Source organism: Giraffa tippelskirchi, chromosome X (assembly GCF_054371585.1).
Source record: "Giraffa tippelskirchi isolate mGirTip1 chromosome X, T2T-mGirTip1v1.2.pri, whole genome shotgun sequence".
NCBI classification, from domain to species: Eukaryota; Metazoa; Chordata; class Mammalia; order Artiodactyla; family Giraffidae; genus Giraffa; species Giraffa tippelskirchi.
Genome location: NC_137289.1, coordinates 100,917,492 through 100,940,044, shown reverse-complemented (window position 1 = coordinate 100,940,044; position 22,553 = coordinate 100,917,492).

Below are 22,553 nucleotides of genomic sequence, written 5' to 3'. Positions count from 1 at the left end.
TCATGACTTTAACAAGAGCAATTTCCACTGAGTGGTGCAAAACTAAACTGGAGTTGGTTGAAAAGTGAATGGGAGGTGAAGTGGAGAAATCAATGTGTAATCTGGAGAAGTTTTGCCATGAGAGAAACAGAGAAATAATGCATAGCAGGAAGAGCTTGTGGAATTCAAGGGGAACTCTTGTTTTCTTTTTTTGGCTGCTTGGGCTTCTCTAGTTACAGCATGTGGGGGCTTAGTTGCCCTGAAGCCTGTGGAATCTAGTTCCCCAACCAGGGATCAAACCTGAGACCCCTACATTGGAAGGCAGATTCTTAACCACTGGACCGCCAGGGAAGTCTCAGGGGGGACTCTTAAAGATGGTAGATGATAGAGCAGGTGCATGCATGATGAGATGAGATGGGAGTGACTGAAGGAGTGCAGTCCTTGAGTAGGTGGGAGGAGTCCAAAGCAAAGGTGGAGGGACTGGTCTTATATGAGGAGGGAGAGTTTTTCCCTGTGAAGAGGAAGTTGTGTATAGAGAGGATTGTAGATCTGGTGGTAAGATTAGGAAATTCCTGTTTGAATACATCTATCTTCTTAATGAAGGGTGATGTGTGGCCATCAGCTAAAGGTGAGGTCAGAGGCTGGGATGTGGGAGATTTGGGAGAAGAGAAAGTATGAAATAGTTCTCTCTGTGAGCATAGCAGGATTGCAATGCTACTAATGCCCATCCGAGGTATGCAACCAATAATTTAGAGTGAAATCAATTGACCTGTGTGGTTTTGGTTTCCTCCAATAACATTCAGCTGGTCTGATACAGATGCAGAATGGGTGGGGCATTACAACTAACCCGGGATGTTGTTGTTCAGTTGATAAGTCATGGCTGACTCTGCGACCCATAGATTGCAGTACTCCAGGCTTCCCTGTCCTTCACTATCTCCCAGAGTTTGCTCAAACTCATGTCCATTGAGTTGGTGGACATGGATGTCCACCACATGGATGTACCATCCAACCATCTCATCCTCTGTCACCCCCTTCTCCTCCAGCCCTCAATCTTTCCCAGCATCACAATCTTTTCCAATGAGTTAGCTCTTCCCACCAGGTGGCCAAAGTATTTCAGCTTCAACTTCAGCACCAGTCCTTCCAATGAATATTCAAGGTTGACTTCCTTTAGGATTAACTGGTTTGATCTCCTTGCTGTCCAAAGGACTCTCGAGAGTCTTTTCAAGCACCAAATTGTGAAAACATCAGTTCTTTGCTGCTCAGTCTTCTTTATGGCCCAACTCTCACAAGACTACTATTCTCAAAGCATTGACTATATGGACTTTTGTCAGCAAAGTGATTTGTCTGCTTTTTAATATGCTGTACAGGTTTGTTATTACAAATAGCTGAGAAAAGAAGAGAAGCAAAAGGCAAAGGAGAAAGGTAAAACCGTTTATCTCTTACTGGGACTTGAACCTATGTAGTTGGGACTCGAACCGAACCAAAACCCACAGTAATGAAGCTCAGGTTCTTGATGTCTCAGAGCAAAAAGAATTCAATGACAGACAAAGTGATAGGTAAGAAGTGGATTTATTCAGAGAGAAACACACTCCATAGACAGACTATGGGTCATCATAGAGGGTGACTATGGCTGTGAAATGCGGCCTGCTAAGTTTTTTGGGCTGGGTAATTTCATAAACTAATGAGTGGGAGGATTATTCCAACTATTTTGGGGAAGGGGTGGAGATTTCCAGGAATTTGGCCACCACCCAATTTTTGGTCTTATGATGGTGCCTTGGAACTTTCATGGCACCACTGGGTGTGTCATTTAGCTTGCTGATTGAGGAGCAAGGTCTAGTCAAAGTTGAGTTGTCTGCCATCTTGGACCATTTGATTTTAATCAGTTTATGTTGTGCCCTTGGGCTATGTCATTCTTTCAAAAGTTGTGCCCTGCCCCCTTCTGTCCTGTTTCAAAGGGAAATATATACCCAACTCAATGCAGAGTTCCAAAGAATACCAAAGAGAGATAAGAAAGCCTTCTTAAGTGAACAATGCAAAGAAATAGAGGAAAAAAATAAAATGGGAAAGACTAGAGATCTCTTCAAGAAAATTGGAGATACCAAGGGAATATTTCATGCAAAGATGGGCACAATAAAGGACAGAAACGGTAAGGACCTAACAGAAGCAGAAGCTATTAAGAAGAGGTTGCAAGAATACGCAGAAGAACTGTACAAAAAAGGTCTTAATGACTCGGAAAACCACAGTGGTGTAGTCACTCACCTAGAGTCAGACATCCTGGAGTGTGAAGTCAAGTGGGCCTTAGGAAGAATTACTACAAACACAGCTAGTGGAGGTGATGGAATTCCAGCTGAGCTATTCAAATCCTAAAAGATGATGCTGTGAAAGTGCTGCACACAATATGCCAGCAAATTTGGAAAACTCAGCAGTGGCCACAGAACTGGAAAAGATCAGTTTTCATTCCAATCCCAAAGAAGGGCAATTTCAAAGAATGTTCAAACTACTGGACAGTTCTGCTCATTTCACATGCTAGCAAGATTATGCTCAAAATCCTTCAAGCTAGGCTTCAATGGTACATGAACGGAGAACTTCCAGATGTACAAGCTGGATTTAGAAAGGGCAGAAGAACCAGAGACAAATATCCAACATCCACTGAATCATAGAAAAAGCAAAGGAATTCCAAAAAAAAATCTACTTCTGCTTCATTGACTACACTAAATCCTTTGACTATGTGGACCACAACAAATTGTGGAAAATTCTTAAAGATATGGGGACACCATATCACTGCTTCCTGAGAAACCTATATGTAGGACAAGAAGCAACAGTTTGAACTGGACATGGAACAGCGAACTGGTTGCAAATTGGGAAAAGAGTACGTCAAAGCTGTGTATTGTCACCCTGCTTATTTAACGTATATGAAGAGTACATGCGAAATTCTGGGCTGGATGAATCACAGGCTGGAATCAAGATTGCAGGGAGAAATATCAATAACCTCAGATGCAGATGACTCTACCCTCATGACAGCAAAGAGGAACTAAAGAGCCTCTTGATGAAGGTGAAAGAGGAGAGTGAAAAAGCTGGCTTAAAACTCAGTATTTAAAAACTTAAGATCATGGCATCTGGTCCCATCACTTCATGGCAAATAGACGGGGAAACAATGGAAACAGTGACAGACTTTATTTTCTTGGGCTCCAAAATCACAGCGGACGGTGACTGCAGCCTTGAAATTAAAAGACACTTGCTCCTTGGAAGAAAAGCTATGACAAACTGAGACAGTGTATTGAAAAGCAGAGACATCACTTTGCTGACAAAGGTTCATCTAGTCAAAGCTATGGTTTTTCCAGTAGTCATGTATGGATGTGAGTTGGACCATCAAGAAGGCTGAGCACTAAAAAATTGATGATTTTGAATTGTGGTTCTGGAGAAGACTCTTGAGAGTCCCCTGGAAGACAAGGAGATCACATAGGTCAATCCTAAAGGAAATCAACCCTGAATATTCATTGGAAAGACTGATGCTGAAGCTGAAGCTCCAATAATTTGGCCCCCTGATGCAAAGAGCCAACTCATTGGAAAAGATCCCAATGCTGGGAAAGATTGAGAGCATGGAAAAACGGGTGGCAGAGGACGAGATGGTTGGATGGCATCATCAACTCAATGGACATGAGTCTGAATAAAATCCGAGAGAGAGTAAAGGAAGGGAAGCCTGGCATGCTGCAGTCCATGGGGTTGTAAAGAGTTGGACACAGCTAAGCGACTGAACAACAACAACAAAAGTTTGTTATACCTTTTCTTCGAAAGAGTAAACATCTTTTAATTTTGTGGCTGCATTCATCATCCATAGTGATTGTGGAACCCAAGAAAATAAAGTCTGTCACTGTTTCTAACTTTTCTCCATCTATTTGTCATGAATTGATGGGACTGGATGCCATGATCTTAGTTTTTAGAATGTTGAGTTTTAAGCCAGCTTTTTCACTCTCCTCTTTCATCTTCATCAAGAGGCTCTTTCGTTCCTTTTTGTTTTCTGCCGTTAGAGTGGTATCATCTGCATATCTGAGGTTGTTGATACTTCTCCCAGCAATCTTCCCCACCCCCCAGCAATCTTGATTCCAGTTTATGCTTCATCCAGCCCCGCATTTCACGTGATGTACTCTGCATATATGTTAAATAAGCAAGGTGACAATATACAGCCTTGACATACTCCTTTCCCAATTTGGAACCAGTTCGCTGTTCCATGTCCGGTTCTAATTGTTGCTTCTTGATCTGCAAACAGGTTTCTCAGGAGGCAGGTAAGGTGGCCTGGTATTCCCATATCTTTAAGAATTTTCCACAGTTTGAGGTGGTCCACACAGTCAAAGACTTTAATGTAATCAATGAAGCAGAAGTAGGTGTTGTTGTTTTTTTAATTCCCTTGCTTTTTCTATGATCCAATGGATGTTGACAATTTGATCTCTTGTTACTCTACCTTTTCTAAATCCAGCTTGTATATCTGGAAGTTCTTGGTTCACATACTGTTGTTGAAGCCTAGTTGAAGGATTTTGAGGATTATCTTGCTAGCATATGAAATGAGTACAATTGTATGGTAGTTTTAACATCATTTGGTACTGCCTTTCTTTGGGATTGGAATGAAAACTGACTTTTGCCAGTCCTGTGGCCACTGCTGAGTTTTCCAAATTTGTTGGCATATTGAGTGTGGCACTTTCACAGCATCATGTTTTAGGATTTGAAATGCATCAGCTGGAATTCCATCACCTCCAGTAGCTTTGTTTGTAGGAATGCTTCCTTAAGGCCTACTTGACTTCACACTCCAGGATGTCTGTCTCTAGGTGAGTGACCACATCATCATTCTTATCTGAGTCATTAAAATCTTTGGGTTTTTTTTTTGTATAATTCTTTTGTATATTCTTCCCATTTCTTCTTCAACTCTTCTGCTTCTGTTAGTTCCTTAACAACCTGGATTATATTTGGTCAAGTCAGTATAAAGATGGAAGAGGATGACTGTATTAGTTTTCTATACTGCATATTACATTACCACAAACTTAGAGGTTTAAAACTATATGCCTTTATCATCTCACATTTTCTATGTGCCAGGAGTATAGGAACAAATAGCTGAGTCTTCTCTTTCAGGGTCTCATCAGGCTCCAATACAGATGTCAGCTGGGGCTGCAGTCACATCAGAGGCTTGACTAGGTAAAATATCCAATTCCAAGCTCCCTCAGGTTGTTGGAAGAATTCATCTCCTCGAAGCTCCAGGACTGAGGTCCACATTTTCTTTTTCTTTTCTTGGGTTCTTTTTTTAAACTTCTTTTTTTTTATGTTTTTTTTTGTTCTATTTTTATTATTTTTTGTTCATTTTTTTTTTTTGTTTTTGAGGTCCTCACTTTCTTGCTAGCTTTCAGGCAGAGATGGCTCTCAGTTGCTAGAATCCAAATTCCTCACCATGTGGTCCTTTCCATCGGCCCTCTCACAACTTGGCAGCTTACTTCTGAAAGCTAGAAAAAAAGAGTCTCTTAAACTCTATCTGATAAGATGGAGTCTTAGGGGAATGTCATCTTGTCATTCTTGTCATACTCTTTTGGCTAGAAGCAACTCACAGGTTCTGCTCAGGGTAAGGGATTGCACAGGGCATGAACACCAGGTGGTGGGGATTACTGGGGGTTACTTTAGGGTCTGTCAGCCACAAGGGCTAGAATAGTAAGGATGTTTGCAAGGGAGTGATTATAATGATGGATAATGAAAACCTAAGCTGGGTATATTAGTTTTCTATTGCTACAGAACATATTGCCACAAACTTAGCAACTTAAAATAACACATGTTTATTACTCACAGTTTCCATGTGTTGGAAGTCCAGACACAACATATCAGAATTCTTTGTTCAGGGTCTCACAAGTTGAAATCAAGATACTGGACAGGGGTGTGGTCTCATATGAGGCCACGTATTATTCCATATTCTCTTCCAGGCTCACATGATTGTTGGTAGAATTTAGTTTAATTTTTTTTTAATTTTAAATTAGTTTATTTATCTATTTTTTAATTTTACAATATTGTATTTGTTTTGCCATACATTGACATGAATCCACCATGGGTGTACATGTGTTCCCCTTCCAGAACCCTCTTCACACCTCCCTCCTCATTCCATCCCTCCAGGTCATCCCGGTACACCAGCCCCGAGCACCCTGTATCATGCGTCGAAACTGGACTGGCGATTCATTTCATATATGATAATTTACATGCTTCAATGCCATTCTCCCATATCATCCTGCCCTCGCCCTCTCCCATAGAGTCCATAATACTGTTCTATTTATCTGTGTCTCTTTTGATGTCTCACATACAGGGTTATCTTTACAGATTGACTAAATACCATATATATGTGTTAGTATACTGTATTAGTGTTTTTCTTTCTGGCTTACTTCACTCTGTATAATAGGTTCCAGTTTCATCCACCTCATTAGAACTGATTTGAATGTATTCTTTTTAATGGCTGAGTAATATTCCATTGTGTATATGTACACAGCTTTCTTATCCATTCGTCTGCTGATGGGCATCTAGGCTGCTTCCATGTCCTGGCCATTATAAACAGTGCTGCGATGAACATTGGGGTACATGTGTCTCTTTCAATTCTGGTTTCCTCAGTGTGTATGCCCAGCAGTGGGATTGCTGAGTTTTATTTTTGATTATAGAACTATCCTAAAGTAGAACACCACAGATTCCATGCCCCTCAGATCAAGCCCCAAGATTGTACTGAGAAGCTCACATAAGCCTGAATAAATTCCCAGGGAGAGGCAATGCCCCTTGTTTGTCCTTTTCCCTATGTAGAAGCTCCTGCCCTGAGTACCCCTTGGGTCTCATGCAATGTTTCATGTTTTCCTCCACCTCTGTCAAGCTAACAGCCACTCATCCTATGCTATCTCTTCCTTATCCAGCCACCCCTAACCACCCCCTCTGCACACCTACTTCAAAGAGATGCAACAGGTAAGACTTCTACTAGCCCTGTTCCTTGAATAGAGTGAAAGAGACACTCCCTTGGATGGACAAATTAGAAAAATGAGCCCCTTCTTCCAGATAGGCACAGGTTTACAAAGGGGCAGTAGGCTTCTTGAATGAATCACAGGTTATATTTCAGCTTAGCCCCAGTCCTCTGGACTGGGAAAGTGAAAGTTGCTCAGTTTTATCTGACTCTTTGTGACCCCATGGACTATACAGTCCGTGGAATTCTCCAGGCCAGAATACTGGAGTTGGTAGCCTTTCCCTTCTCTAGGGGATCTTCCCAACCCAGGGATAGAGCCCAGGTCTCCCGCATTGCCGACAGATTCTTTACCAGCTGAGCCACAAGGGAACCCCAAGAATACTGGAGTGGGTAGCCTATCTCCTTGATGCAGGAATCAAACTGGGGTCTCCTGCATTGCAGGCGGATTCTTTACCAACTGAGCTATCAGGGAAGCCCTCTGGGCTGGATATGCGTGCTAAACTGCTTCAGTCATGTCTGACATTTTGCAACCGTATGGACTGCAGCCTAGGCTTCTCAGGTGGTGCTAGTGGTAAAGAACCCACCTGCCAATGCAGGAGACATAAGAGATATGATTTCAACCCCTGGGTCGGGAAGATCTCCTGGAGAAGGGAATGGCTACCTGCTCCACTATTCTTGTCTTGAGAATCCCATGGACAGAGGAGAGGAGCCTGGTGGGATTCTCAGGCAAGCAGTGGGTTGCCATACCCTCCTGCAGGGGGTCTTTCCAACTCAGGGATGGAACCCACATCTCTTATGTCTCCTGCATTAGCAGGCAGGTTCTTTACCACTAGCACCACCTGGGAAGCCCTCTGGACTGGGCACCTTTGTACAATGCATAAACTGCACAACCATGTATGGCAGCCAAGGCAGCATGTGTAGGAGAAATGACCAGTGTAAGGTCATCCTCAGCTCTGCCACCTCATAGCTAGACAATCTAGGGCTAGTCACTTCCATTGTCTGAGCATGTTCCTTTGTTGGACAAATGGGGCATAATCATACTTATTATACGGCATTGCTGTGAGGATTAAAGAAGCTGATATAAGCAAAGCATCTGATAGGGAGTCCTAGAGAAGGCTGTGGGCCCTGGGCCCAGGGCCCTGCCCTAGGGAGCACTCAGCTTGATAGTGTATGTGACCCCTTGTGGGCAGGGACTATCTCTGTTCATATAGTCATTCCTCCACTGTACTTTCTGCAAATGGTCTGTTCATTGTTGCTCAGTAGCTCAGTCATGTCAGACTCTTTGCGACCCTATGGACTGCAGCAGGCCAAGCTTCTCTGTCCTTCACTATCTCTCAGAGTTTGTGCAAACTCATGTTGATTAAGTCAGTGATGTATCCAACCATCTTGTCCTCTGTTGTTCCCCTCTCCTCCTGCTTTCAATTTTTCCCAGCATCAGGGTCTTTTCCAAAGATTTGGCTCTTCGCATCAGGTCGCCAAAGTATTGGAGCTTCAGCTTCAGCATCAGTCCTTCCAATGAATATTCAGGTTTGATTTCCTTTAGAATTGACTGATCTGATCTCCTTGCTTTCCAAAAAATTCTCAAGAGTCTTCTCCAACACCACAGTTCGAAAGCATCAATTCTTCAGCACGTAAGGTCCACCTCTCACATATATACATGACTACTGGAAAAACCATAGCTTTGAGAACCTTTGTCAGCAAAGTGATGTCTCTGCTTTTCAATACACTGTCTCAGTTTGTCATAGCTTTTCTTCCAAGGAGCAAGTGTCTTTTAATTTCAAGGCTGCAGTCACCGTCCACTGTGATTTTGGAGCCCAAGAAAATAAAGTCTGTCACTGTTTCCATTGTTTCCCCGTCTATTTGCCATGAAGTGATGGGACCAGATGCCATGATCTTAATTTTTTAAATGTTGAGTTTTAAGCCAGCTTTTTCACTCTCCTCTTTCACCTTCACCAAGAGGCTCTTTAGTTCCTCTTTGCTTTCTGCCATAAAAGTGATATCATCTGCATATCTGAGGTTATTGGTATTTCTCCCAGCAAACTTGATTCCAGATTTTGCTTCATCGAGCCCAACATTTCATATGATGTACTCTAAATATAAGTTAAATAAGCAGGGTGACAATATACAGCCTTGACGTACCCTTTTCCTGATTTGGAACCAGTCTGTTGTTCCATGTCCGGTTCTAACTGTTGCTTCTTGATCTGCATACAGATTTCTCAGAAAGCAGGTAAGGTGATCTTGTATTCCCATCTCTTTAAGAATTTTCCACAGTTTGTTGTGATCCACACAGTCAAAGACTTTAGCGTAGTCAAAGAAGCAGAAGTAGATGTTTTTCTGGAATTCTCTTGCTTTTTCTATGATGCAGGGGAAGTTGGCAATTTCATCTCTGGTTCCTCTGTTTTTTCTAAATCCAGCTTGTCCATCTGGAATTTCTCCATTCACATACTGTTGAAGCCTGGCTTGAAGGATTTTGAGCATTACCTTGCTAGCAGGTGAAATGAGTGCAACAGTGTGGTAGTCTGAACATTCTTTGGTATTGCCCTTCTTTGGGGTTGGAATGAATGATAATTGACTTTTTCCAGTTCTGTGGCCACTGCTAAGTTTTCCAATTTTGCTGGCATATTGTGTGCAGCACTTTCACAGCATCATCTTTTAGGATTTGAAATAGCTCAGCTGGAATTCCATCACCTCCAGCAGCTTTGTTTGTAAGAATGCTTCCTAAGGCCCACTTGATTTCGAGCTTCAGGATATCTGGCTCTAGGTGAGTGATCACATCATGGTTATCCAGGTCATTAAGATATTTTTGTATAGTTTTTCTGTGTATTCTTGCCACGTCTTTTTAATCTCTTCTGCTTCTGTTAGGTCCTTACCGTTTCTGTCCTTTATTGTGCCCATCTTTGCATGAAATGTTCCCTAGGTATCTCTAATTTTCTTGAAGAGATCTCTAGTCTTTCCCATTCTATTGCTTTCCTCTATTTCTTTGCACTGTTTGCTTAGGAATGCCTTATCTCTCCTTGCTATTCTTTGGAACTCTGCATTCAAATGGGTATAGCTTTCCATTTCTCCTTTACCTATAGCTTGTCTTCTTTTCTCAGCTATTTGTAAGGCCTCCTTAGACAGCCATTTTGTGTTTTTGCATTTCTTTTTCTTGGGGATAATTTTGATCACCACTTCCTGTATAATGTTATGAACCTTGGTCCATAGTTTTCAGGCACTCTATCAGATCTAATCCCTTGAATCTCTTTGTCTCTTCCACTGTATCGTAAAGGATTTGATTTAAGTCATACCCGAATGGCCTATTGATTTTCCCTACTTTCTTCAATTTAAGCCTGAATTTTGCAATAAGAAGTTCATAATCTGAGCCACAGTCAGATCCTTGTCTTGTTTTTGCTGACTGTATAGAGCTTCTCCATCTTCGGCTGCAAAGAATATAATCCATCTGATTTCGGTTTAACCATCTTCCTTGCTTATTCTTCTATTGGAATGTCAGGGATTTGTATATAGTGATGCAAAGATAGAAAAAATGATTGGTGTTCATTCACTCACTCTAGGAGTGGTATCTGGGGGAAACTGTTAATACATTTTTTGCTATTCTGAAGTTCCCTTGGTAGCTAAATGGCTTGTCTACCTAGCCTTCCTTTCAATTCAGTGAGTTCTCAACCTCAGCCTTGAAATAATTCCCTTTTTGTTTAAGGTAGCCAGGGTCACTTTCTGTTACTTGCAAGCAAAGACTTATGATCAAAACTCACAGTTGTGGACTTCCCTGGTGGTCCAGCGGTTAAGAATCTGCCTTGCAATGCCGGGGATGCAGGTTCCATTCCTGGTTGGGAACTGAGATCCAACAGGCCAGGGAACAACTAAGCCCACATGCTGAAACAATAGATCCTGTGTGCTGAAACTAAGGCCCAGTACAGCCAAAAATACAAATAAATTAATAAACTTTTTTTAAACCCTCACAGTTACAAGAGAGGGCATGAGGTTGGGCTGAACTGCCAACCTTACAAGAATGATTTTGAGAGGAGACTCTTAAATATATCATTCTGAATACTAATGAATGATGTCTTATAGATTCAAATTTTGCTACTTACGAGTGAACTCAAATTACTATGTGATATGGAATAATAAGCCTATTACAAACCAAACTTCAAATGAACATAATACCTCATATTATTTGCTGTCAGAAAATTTCTGGAGCCTTGGAAACAGAGTCATCTTGGCAAAATGTTGGACAGGCAAGAACCATTGATTATGAAAACAGTGTGGACAAGCAAAACTCATCCATATTTTTGCTTTATCCATTACAGATTCTGCTCCATTCCAAATATGGTCCTAGATGGAAACCCTATAAGAGTGTTACATTACTTGCCTAGGAGAAACCAGAGCTGAACATTTCCTGGAATTCCCAGCTGCTGGGCTTCATCCACAATAATCCCAATGTCCTCAGACATTCATTCCATCTCTGGGAACCAGGGCTTCATATGAGGGCTTTATTCAAAGATTAACCCTGGCAGAGGTGTTAAGTCTGGTTTTATTTTTATTTTTAAGGAGGAGCTTTCTGAACTGTTCTTATCAGCTAGTAACAATCTCTCAGGTATACACTGAGAAACTCGTGTTTTGTCTCTCAGCTTTTTACCTGAGTTGTGAGAACAGTGAGTTTGGGACATCAAGCTCAGATCATCCCTTAACCATATCTCCTTCCTGCCACATAGCCTTTAATAAGCTATAGCATTTATAATGCCAATTCCTTCAAATATGGCCTTCCAGAAATTTGATGAACCTGAACAATTACTAATGGAGACTTTGACATCAATGCAAAGCATCACAGTGATGTGCAGACTTTTTTCCTTTATCAAAACACCAAAACAAGATGAATATTCAAGTATCTATGCACATAGTTCCACAAAGTTTTCCTTCAGTTGTTGCTAGACAAAGAAGCTTTCTACTGTTTTGAAGATGCCCAAGATCCTTAATAGTCTTCCAAAGGGGTTCACAAAACAGAATGTCTTTGCTGAGATAAGCAGCATATAAAGGCTGAAAACTAGTTGCTAGCTGTATAGAGAGACAATGGTACTTTGACCTAGTTACCAGCTGGAGGGAAATTGCTCTCTCTCTCCTTCCCTCCTTCCTTCTTCTCCTTCCGTCCTCTGGTTGCAAATATCAGAAATAAATTCTGTCATCTTGAATATGAAATATAATTTACTCTAAGGATATAGAGAGCTTGTAGAAATGGAAGGAAAGGCTGAACATTCAGGTCAGAGAGGACAGGATCCAGAGCAATTCTAGACTGATGAGCTTTTAAGGCTACTCCATCTGGATGAAGGTATTCCATCTAGTTTTAGATGAAAGTACTGTTTGCTCACCCTACTCCCTTTCTACTCAAAAGGTGATCTATGGAACAGCAGCACTGGCATCATCTGGGAGTTTTTTAGAAATGCAGGATTTCAGGCCCCACTGGCTCAGAATCTGCATTGTAACAAGACTCTCAAGTGATTCATATGCACATTAGTGTTCAGTAAAGCGCTGACCTCTTTAAGATCCAGCTGGTTTGGTTTGGGTCATGTGCCACTCCCTTGACTAGAGGAAAGCATGATAGCCATGCTTTGCCAGTCCTACCTAACTATATCCAATAGCTGACTATATCCAATAGTTGGATATATCCAGACTATATACAATAGTTGACTATATCCAATAGTTGACAGCCCTACCAGACTATGTCCAATAGGAGAATAATCATTCAAATCTCCCAAATCTGGGTGCTGTTACCAAAAGAGTGAGGAATGAATGCTGGGTGGTTGAGAACCAATTAAATATCCATTTCACTCTTGTACTTCTTTGGGAGAGTGCAGTTTGGAAGGTTTTTCTCCTAGGAAGCCTTAACAAAATTGTGTGTTGATTAGATCTGGGCCCTCCTTGGAGGTAATGGGGTTATTTTGCCCAATAAAGGGAATTTCAGGGGCTTAAAAAGGAAAGTCTCTCAACTCCTGGGATGAATCCCTAAAGAATGGAAAGTAAGAGTGTCTGTGATGAGCAAATGCCTAATTCAATTGAAATCCAAGGCTTCTGAGGCAGTGAGGTCTCTGAGAAGAGCTGAGAGTATGCCAAGAAACACTGGTCACTTAGAATTGCAACTTGGGAAGACTTTGAAGGACTTTGCTGACCTGCACTAGAAGCTTTGCTCAGGAGTGGACCAGCAGTGTCAGATGGAAGGAAGCAGACCTGTGTTACTCATACATTGTGGCAATGAGGTACAATGGCAGGCATGGCAGTAGAGGCTTTTTTCTGCTGAGGCATGGACAAACAGACCAACCTCCTTTGTAATCTATGTAAGCTAATAGATAAACCAGAGGAAGAGAAGAGCCAAAGAGGATGGTATTGAGCTTCTTGCTCTTCTGGCTCCTGAAAGCTCAAGTCAGTTTACATCTAATTTGGAGAAATACAAAAGATGTGACTCTTCTTGCTCTTCAAGAGTCGTAAAGCTATTCATACAGTCTACATGTGTTCTTATGTAAATTGTTAGTTCAGTGCCTCTCTTCCCAACCAGAAGACACCAAGAAGGACAGGGAGATTGCCTGACTTACTCATCCTTGGACCTCCAGAACCCAGCACATGGTAAATGTTCAACAAACGTTTGTTGAATGAATGACTGTGGTAGGGCTGTCAATGTTGTAGGGGTCTCAAGACAAAAGCATTAGACAAATGATATTGGACAAATCCAAAAGTTATCTAAATGATTTCTGTCTAAGTGTATCTGAAAAGTATACCCCAATGTGGTCTCTTACTTCAACATTCTCAAAAAATGACTCAAATCCTAGCCACGTGAAAAACCCAGTATTTCCCTTAAAACTGCTAAAAATTCTTGGCAAAATTTCGTTTATTTTGGTCAGATTGCCTACTTATTCTGGGCTCTACCTCTGCTTTGCCTTGCCTTGGTAGGTGGCATAGCTACTCTTGCCTTCTTCATGAGGGGCTTCCCTGAGCTGCCAGCAACAGTGCTTGACACTGTTTTCACCCTGTTCCTGCTCCTCTTCATAGTCCTACCATTCAATCCTTTCTTCTTAGGCCCCCTTGACCTCCTCTAAGGCCGCTGTCTCTACTCTTTCCTCCCCTTACCAGATCAAGAGACTCTCAGGTAGCATTTGGTAGGGGGAGAGCCCCACAAGGCTGTCTCTATTTTCCTCTCCTCTTTTTCTAATCTTTATTATACTATGTTCTGTTCCAATCAAGGATTTTCTTTTGCACAAAGTGCATTAACTTTGTACAATGGTCTAAGTTAAGAGCAAAACAAAACAAAAAGCTGAGTGTTATCTATTTTGTTCTCTTTATGTTTCTTCTCTAATGATCTTAATTCCAAGTTCCCCGAGAGGCAACAATGTACTGCATTGAATAGCATCTTCTCCCCAAATTTACATCCACCCAGAATCTATGAATATGACCTTCTTTGGAAATACAGTCTTTGCAGATGTAACAAGGTTAAGATGCAGTCATACTGGACTGAGGTGGGCCCTATATCCAATGGCCAGTGTCCTTATAAGAAGAGGGAATCTAGGACACAGAGACACAGAAGACAAACATATAGGGAGAAAACTATAGAAAGACAGAGGCAAAGATTGGCGTGATGGATCTATAGGCCAAGGAACACCAAGGATTGCCAGCAATGACCAGAAACTAAGAGAGAGTCATCGATCAGATTCTCCCTCAGAACCTCCTAAAAGAACTAACCCTGTTGACACTTTGATTTTGGATCTCTGGCCTCTAAAACTGTGAGAGAATAAATTCCTGTTGTTTGAAGTCATCCAGTTTGTGGTATTTTGTTACAACAGCCAATACAAATAATTGTATTGTAATTATACAAAAATTACTAATTATTACAAACTAATACAAACATGGATGCTCTTGTTTCCCAGTGAAAGAGTTAGGAAAGGTAAGCCAAAAAAGTAAAACACAAAGATTAAGATTTCAAGATCTTATCCTGAGAGTTTTAGTATGGCCTACTATCTTGCTCATCAAAGTGGGTCCAAGAAGCAGCAGACTTATGGTTTAAGAAGGGTTGGTCCAAGAAAATACTGTCACATGCTACAACATGCATGAATCTTGAGGAAATTACGCTAGGTGAAATAAGCCTATAACAAAAAGACAAATACTGTAAGATTCCAATTATATGAGATACATTGAATAGGCAAAATCCATAGAGACAGAAAGTAGAATGATGGTTGCCAGGGGCTGGGGTAGAGGATAATGGGGAGTGATTGTTTAATGGGTACAGGGTTTCAGTTTTGAAAGAGGTAAAGAGTTCTGGAAATAGATGGTGGTGATGGTTGCACAGCAATGTGAATGTACTTAATACTACTGAACTATATACTTAAAAATGGTTAAGGTGGTAAATTTTATGTTATGTGTGAAAGTCACTTAGTCGTGTCTGACTCTTTGCAACCCAGCCAGGCACTTATGGAGTGGCTGCTTGGTTGAGCAGAGAACCAGTACAAACAGAGATGGAGAGGTTTGTTTTTTTTGTTTTTTTTTCCAGTTGCACCACACAGCATGTGAGATCTTAGTTCCCTGACCAGGGATCAAACTCATACCCCCTACAGTGGATGTGCAGAGTTCTAACCACTGGACTGCCAGGAAATTCCCCCAGAGATGAAGAGCCTTGAGTTATATTTGTCTGATGGAACAAAAGGAAATAGAGCGCACGACTTAGTGATTCCTATCTCTGATCCTGCATCTCCATTAAGGTTGTTGGTTATGAACAACAAAAATCAACTCTGCACTTCTAGAATCTATACATGATTGGAAGACCAGGTTAAGAACAGGGCAGGAAATAAGAAAGAGAGCTATAGGAATGCTCTGAGGGGTGAAACATTTCATCCTCTCCCCCCACCCCATTCTTGTATTCTTTGCCTATAATTCAAAAAGAGCATTTAGTTGACTAAGGTTAGAAATCAACTTCCTTCAACACACTAGGCAGCAAAGAATTAATATCTAGCCTATTCAAGTTTTCACCCTTCATGAGTTTTACTGTCTCATGAAGACTACATACAATGGGTATATCAATTAATTAATTAAGATGCAAGTAGCTTCAAACCCTACTCAACTGGCTTAAAAAACAACAAAAAATGCATTATTTCACAAAAAAGGAAGCCCTCATGTAGGGGAACTTTTGGGACCCAGAAGTACCTCCAGGACCCAGTTTATCCTACCCTGCCATTCTGTGAAACTCAGTGCATTGACTTTGTTCTTAGGCTACCTTGCCTGGCTGGCTGTGGATCTCAGCATCATTTCCAGACAGGACAGTATCAAAAGACAAACCAAGGGGACTTCCCTGGTGGTCCAATGGTTAAGAACTTGCCTGCCAACGCAGGGGGTACGGGTTTGATCCATGCTCTAGGAAGATCTCACGTGCCACAGAGTAACTAAGCCTGCACTGCAACTACTGAGCCCTCTAGCCTAGAGCCCAAGCTCCACAACAAGAGAAGCCACCACAATCAGAAGCCTGCAAACTTGCAACTATAGAGTAGCCCCTACTCTCTGAAACTAGGAGAAGCCTGCACATAGCAAAAAAAGCCCCAGCACAGCCAAAAATTATTAATTGATTAATTAAATTTAAAAAACCCCACAAACCAAGGAATGGTTGCTCTTGACTTCCCTTGTGGTACAGTGGATAGGAGTCCACCTGTCAATGCAGGAGACACAGGTTCAATCCCTGGTCCAGGAAGATGCCACATGCCTTGGATTAACTAAGCCTGGGTGCGGCAACTACTGGAGCCCATGCACCTAGAGCCTGTGCTCTGCAACAAGAAAAGCCACAGCAATGAGAGAAGCCTGTGGGCAGCAATAAAGACCCAGTGAAACCATAAATAAATAAATACAAGGAATGGTTGCTTCTTTGTGTGTTTCTTTTCAGGTCAAAAAAATCTTTTTCACAATTCCACTCCACAGCAGACCTCCCTTTCTGCTTCATGAGTTGGGACAGTGACACATTCTCCTTTAACCAATTTCTGGAAAGAGGATTGGGACCTCTTGTGACTGGCTTCAGCCAATAGTTCTCAAACTTCTCAGCCTCAGGACATCTTTATATTCTTAAAAATTATTGAAGATCTCAAAGAGCTTTTGTTTATATGAACGATAGCTACCAGTTTATATAATATCAGAAGTTAAGACTGAGAAATTTTAAAAACATGATTGCAAGACCAAACAATGAAATACACTAACTTCTTGTGTATTTCCATATAGATGCAAGGAAACCTTTGTGATTTAAAAGTAATAATATGGGACTTCTTTGGTGGTCCAGTGGCTAAGACTCCATGCTCCTAATGTAGGGGGCCTGTCGATCCCTAGTCAGGGAACTGGATCCCACATGCTGCAACTGAGAGTTCTCATGCTGCAACTAAGACCTTGTGTAGCCAAATAAATAAATACTGTTGAAAAAAATGAAAGTAATAATATATATAATAATAATACAGTTACAGAGATTATCAGGGACCACTGAATATAATAATAACAGCACATTAGAAGTATTGAAGTCAACCTGGATTAATCTGTAAAAACACAGATATTTATATGTTAAACCTTGGAAAATTCTAAAAACTACAAAAATACACAAACATTATGTTAACTGTCAGAGTGATAACATCATGATGTCATGTAATCTCTGAAAAACTCCATTATGTACCTGTGAAATAATGAGGGTGAAAAAGGAAAATTACATCACAAGAAGAGTTTTGACCTTGCAGTCTAAAAGGGTCTTGGGGATCCCCTGAAAATCTCAGACCGTGTTTGAGAACCACTGGCTTAACTCACTCAGGACTTAGTCCTGAATCATGTAGGGGAAAAGTGGGCCCTGGAACCAAGGAAGAGCCTGGACAACCTGGAATAAGGGGGCAATTGACAAGGCCTGTTATAATGGTCAGAGAGAATTCCCCAAGGACAACAAAGGAAGGAGGAGAAGTGGGTCTAGGCAACCATAAATCAACAAGCAATATCTCCAAATCTCTCTCCCCTAGACAGGACTAGCTATGCTCTTCCAGTTATGCATCTCTTCTTCTTAAGGCTGGGCACACTTGTTAGTGGAGCCATCCTTTCTTCAGATGTGGTCATAGCCCTGATTAATTTGTGTAGGCATCTGGCTACCTCCCATTATATATTGATTTCATTAGATCATTGTTTCCTAAACAGCAGCCACTGAAGAACCACCTTAGGAAATTTGCCAAGATCAAGTACCACCTTGTCTATTACATTTTATTCACTATCCACTCCATTGATTATAAAGTCCCTTTAAGCTTCTCCAAGGAGTAGCAGGAAAAATGATCCACCAGGCTATTGATTCTTCATTAGAATTACATTTGTGTGTGGATTAAATTGGTCTTAAAAGCCTTTTCTGTTTTCATTGTTTTATCAGATCCTGTGGTCCAGGCAAACCTAATGTTTAAACAATGTGGTTTCTTAGAGGAGTTTTCTTTCCTAGAAAGTCAAACCAAGCTCTTAGGGCATCATTAATTGCATCTGGAGCAAGATAAAAGAAGAAGCTTTAAATTCCTCTTCTGTTTCATTTTCCCCTTCCAAAATGAATGGCAAAAAAGGAGACTACAAGTGTAACAACACTCCCTATTTCCTGCTACCCTCTCCCCTCTGCCCCTCCTGAGGATCAACCTTATTCAGATCTGGGAGGTGGGAGGCCCCAGTGGCTCAGAACAGCTGCAATAGCTCCAGAGTCTCAGACATTACTCATCCTTAAATCTAGGAGGAGGGAGGAAGGGTAGGGTGGGGGTGGAGCAGACAAAAGAGACAGAGTGGGATAAGTGGTGAAAGGAACGTGGAGAGTTAGATTGGTCCAAAGACTGTTGCTCATTGAAGGGAAAATGAGAAGAGTGAGACAAAGAAACAGAAAAGCAGAAATTTGAAAAAGGAAAGGGGCAACACAGAGGGAAGTCAGGAAGGAGAAAAGGTCTGAGAAAGACCAAGGGAAAGAGAGACAGAAATGAAGGAAGACCAGAAAGAGTAAAGGAAAGTGGTGGACCAGCTTCTCTAAGCCCCTCTGGGGGAATTATCACCATTTTTCTGGGTAGCATTCCACTAAACTTTCTTAGGGAAATCTCATTTTTGTCATGTTCACATCCAGGGTTTCATTCTGTCTGTTTCATCAACTTTTTCTTTGCAGGGAGTATTTTATTCATTTTACAAATGAAGAATTTGAGCCTCAGAAAGGGAAAGCCATTTGTCTAAGATGTCTCAGTGAATCTGTGGAGGAACCAAGACTAAGGGCAAGGCCTTCTGAATGCCTACCAAGTGCCAGGCCTAATCTAGATGCTTTGAACATATATTTGACCTTCATAACCACCTTGTAAGGTTAAGTAGGGATTAATATCCACATTTCTCACAATTTGCATAGATGTACAACTGTTCCTGGACTCTCTTTCGGGGCTAGCCTACTGCCTGTCATTCTTCTGGAAAGTCAAATCTTCCTGGGGACTATGGATACTCTCCACAGGGAAAGAAACCTCCTTCCCTTGCCCACTTCCACTTCTCACCCAGTAACCACCCCCACCTCTCCATTGAGGGAATTGTTTAGGGCTGGAATAAGTCTGAGCCCACAGTTTTGGTAGACGTTAGAGCTTCTCTTAGAGACAATAACAGTCCATTCTTCTCAGGGGACTGGTTCCAGGGTAAAGGACTTCCTCAGCATATGCCTTGTGCCTTTTCCTCCCTCCACTCTGCTGCCACCTAGATTCAAACTATCATCATCTCTCATCTGGATTGCTGCAACAGCCTCCACCAGTCTCTTTGATCAGGACTATCAACAGTTGCATGGTTTGTACACTGTGCAAGGATATCTGGCTAGGGGCCCAGTAGGGGCTGAAGTCCAGCATGTATTCTGGTGCTAAGTCATGTACCCAGGTGTGGGGCTGCATCTGCAGCAAAAAGGGGCATCTTCTTTGGATAAAGGCCCTCTCCCCCAGCAAAGTGTCGTGGGGGTTATGTCCACCTGGAGAAAGCACCATTTTTGAAGTCAAACGATGATACGCAAATATCACCTAAACAGCAACCTTGTTCTTGCTTCCATCCTTGCCTCCATCAACATATCTCACAGCAGTCAAACGGTCCAGTGAAAACCTAAGTCAATGACATCCCTCCTTTGTTCAAAATCCTCCTATGGCTCTCACTGCACTCACAGTAAAAACCGAAGCCCCAATAGTAGCCTACAAGGTCCTGCATGATCTGCTTCCCAATGCCTCCATAATCTTAGCTCTTACCTCTCTCCCCATCAATCACTCTATCCTAACTGCACTAGACGTCTTTCTGTCTCTTTTTTTTTTAATATTTATTTATTTGGCTGTGCCTGATCTTTAGTTGTGGCATTTGAACTCTTAGCTGTGGCATGTGGGGTCTAGTTTCCTAACCACGGATCACACTTGGGGCCCCTGCGTTAGGAGGGTGGAGTCTTAGCCACTGGACCACGAGGGATGTCCCCATCTTTGTTTCTTAAACATACCAAACCCATCTCATCTCAGTGTCTTGTACTTGCTTTCCCCTCTGCCTGGAATTCTTTTCCTTCAGATATCCATACCACTGACTTGCCATCCTTTAGGTCTCAGTTCAAATATATTCTTAAAGAGGCTTTCCCTGATAAGCTTATCTAGCGTAGACCTCTCCACTCCAGCCCTGTTTCCCACTTGATTACATTTTCTTCCTATAACATTACTATCTGAACTTACCTTTTTTATTTATTATTTACTTATGAGAGCTGAGCCTACATCTGCCTTGTACTTCATTGTGTCACCAGCATCTAGAACACTGCCTGGCCCAAAGCACCTGCTGAATAAATTTTTGTTGAGTGAGTTAATTTATGACTTTTCTCTGGTAACAAAAAGTACAACCTCAGGTAGAGGGTCTCATATAATATACTCACCCCCACAGGAGAGCAAAGTTGATAGGGAACCCTTAGTTCTATAAGTCACACATTAGTATGCAGAACACAAGTTTGACTATCAATTCTGAGGAGTGGGAAGAAAATAAGATTTGTGACATCATTGGAATTGCAGTGAACACTCTCATTTCCAGTTTTCTCCATTATTGCATTACTCACTCAGGATTCAAAGTCCTAAAAGAGAGCCAAATTTGGGTCAAGAGCCCACACAGTATCTATACCAGAGTGGGGGTAAAAAAAGAATCTGGCCCGATTGGCTTTTGTAACAGGAGACAGCAGTGGGAAGCAGGTGTTGGGAATTCCCCTCCCGCCTAGACTACACACAGTGGAAAGTATGAAACTGAATAACCCCCAAAACAACTGTCAGGTTTTTAGGCAATGAAGTGGGAGCCTCAGTCTGGAGCAGTCTCTTGACAATTGCCATGAGGAAGTGAAATGGAGGTTGTAAGGGCCTTAAAGGACTAGCTGGTATGGCTATCTTGGGAGGAAATGCAAAGCCAAAGCCAGAGCAAATGTCAAAACTGGTCGTGGAAGCAAGAGGCCTTCAGAGTCCTCAGGCCACGAAGTTGAACATGAATTTCTTCTGGGGAGTTTTCTTGTCTTCAATAATTTTTGATTAAAAATATTTATTTATATTTATTTATTTGGCTGTGCTGGGTCTTAGTTGCTGCACTCAGGATCTTCGTTGAGGCATGTGGGATCTTTTTAGTTGTGGCAGGCAGGCTCTTAGTTACAGAATGTGGTATCTAATTCTCTGACCAGGGATCAAACCCAGCCCCTCTGTATTGGGAGCTCAGAGTCTTAACCACTGGACCACCAGGGAAGTCCCAAAAATTTCCAACTTTTAAAATTCTTTAAAATTGTTTTAAATTCTAGACAGACAGTGGTACTTTGACCCAGTTACATGCTGGAGGGAAGAAAAAGAAAGAAAGATACAGAACATCCCAATTTTAAAAAAAAACTGTTATGCTGGGGACTTCCCTGGTGATCCAGTGGCTAAGACTCCATGCTCCAATGCAGGGGGCCTGGGTTCGATCTCTGGTTGGGGAACCTGATCCCACATTCTGCAACTAAAGATCCTGTGGGCTGCAACTAAGACCTGGTGCAGCCAAAAAAAAAAAAAAATTTATAGAAATCATACAATATGTAACCTTTGGGGATTGGCTTTTTCCACTCACCATAATTCCCTGGAGATTCAGCTAAGTTGCTGCATCTATCAATAGTTCATTTCTTTTATTACTGAATAATATTCAAGGATGGGCTTCCCAGGTAGGGCTAGTGGTAAAGAACCCACCTGCTGATGCAGGAGATGAAAGAGACATGGGTCCGATCCCTGGGTCGGAAAGATCCCATGGAGGAGGGCATGACAACCCACTCCAGTATTCTTGCCTGGAGAATTCCATGGACAGAGGAACCTGGCAGGCTGTAGTCCACAGGGTCGCAAAGAGTTGAACACGACTGAAGCAACTTAGCAAGCAAGCAAATATTCAAGGATATAGATGTTCCACAGTTGGTATAACCATTGACCATTGAAAGACATGCAGACTGGTTCCAGGTTTTCACTATTACAAACAAAGTTCCTATGAACATTCATGTACAGGTTTTAGTGTGAACGTAAGTTTTCCATTCTCTGGGATAAATGCCCAAAAGTACAATTGCTGGGTCATATGGCAATTGCATATTTGGGTTTTT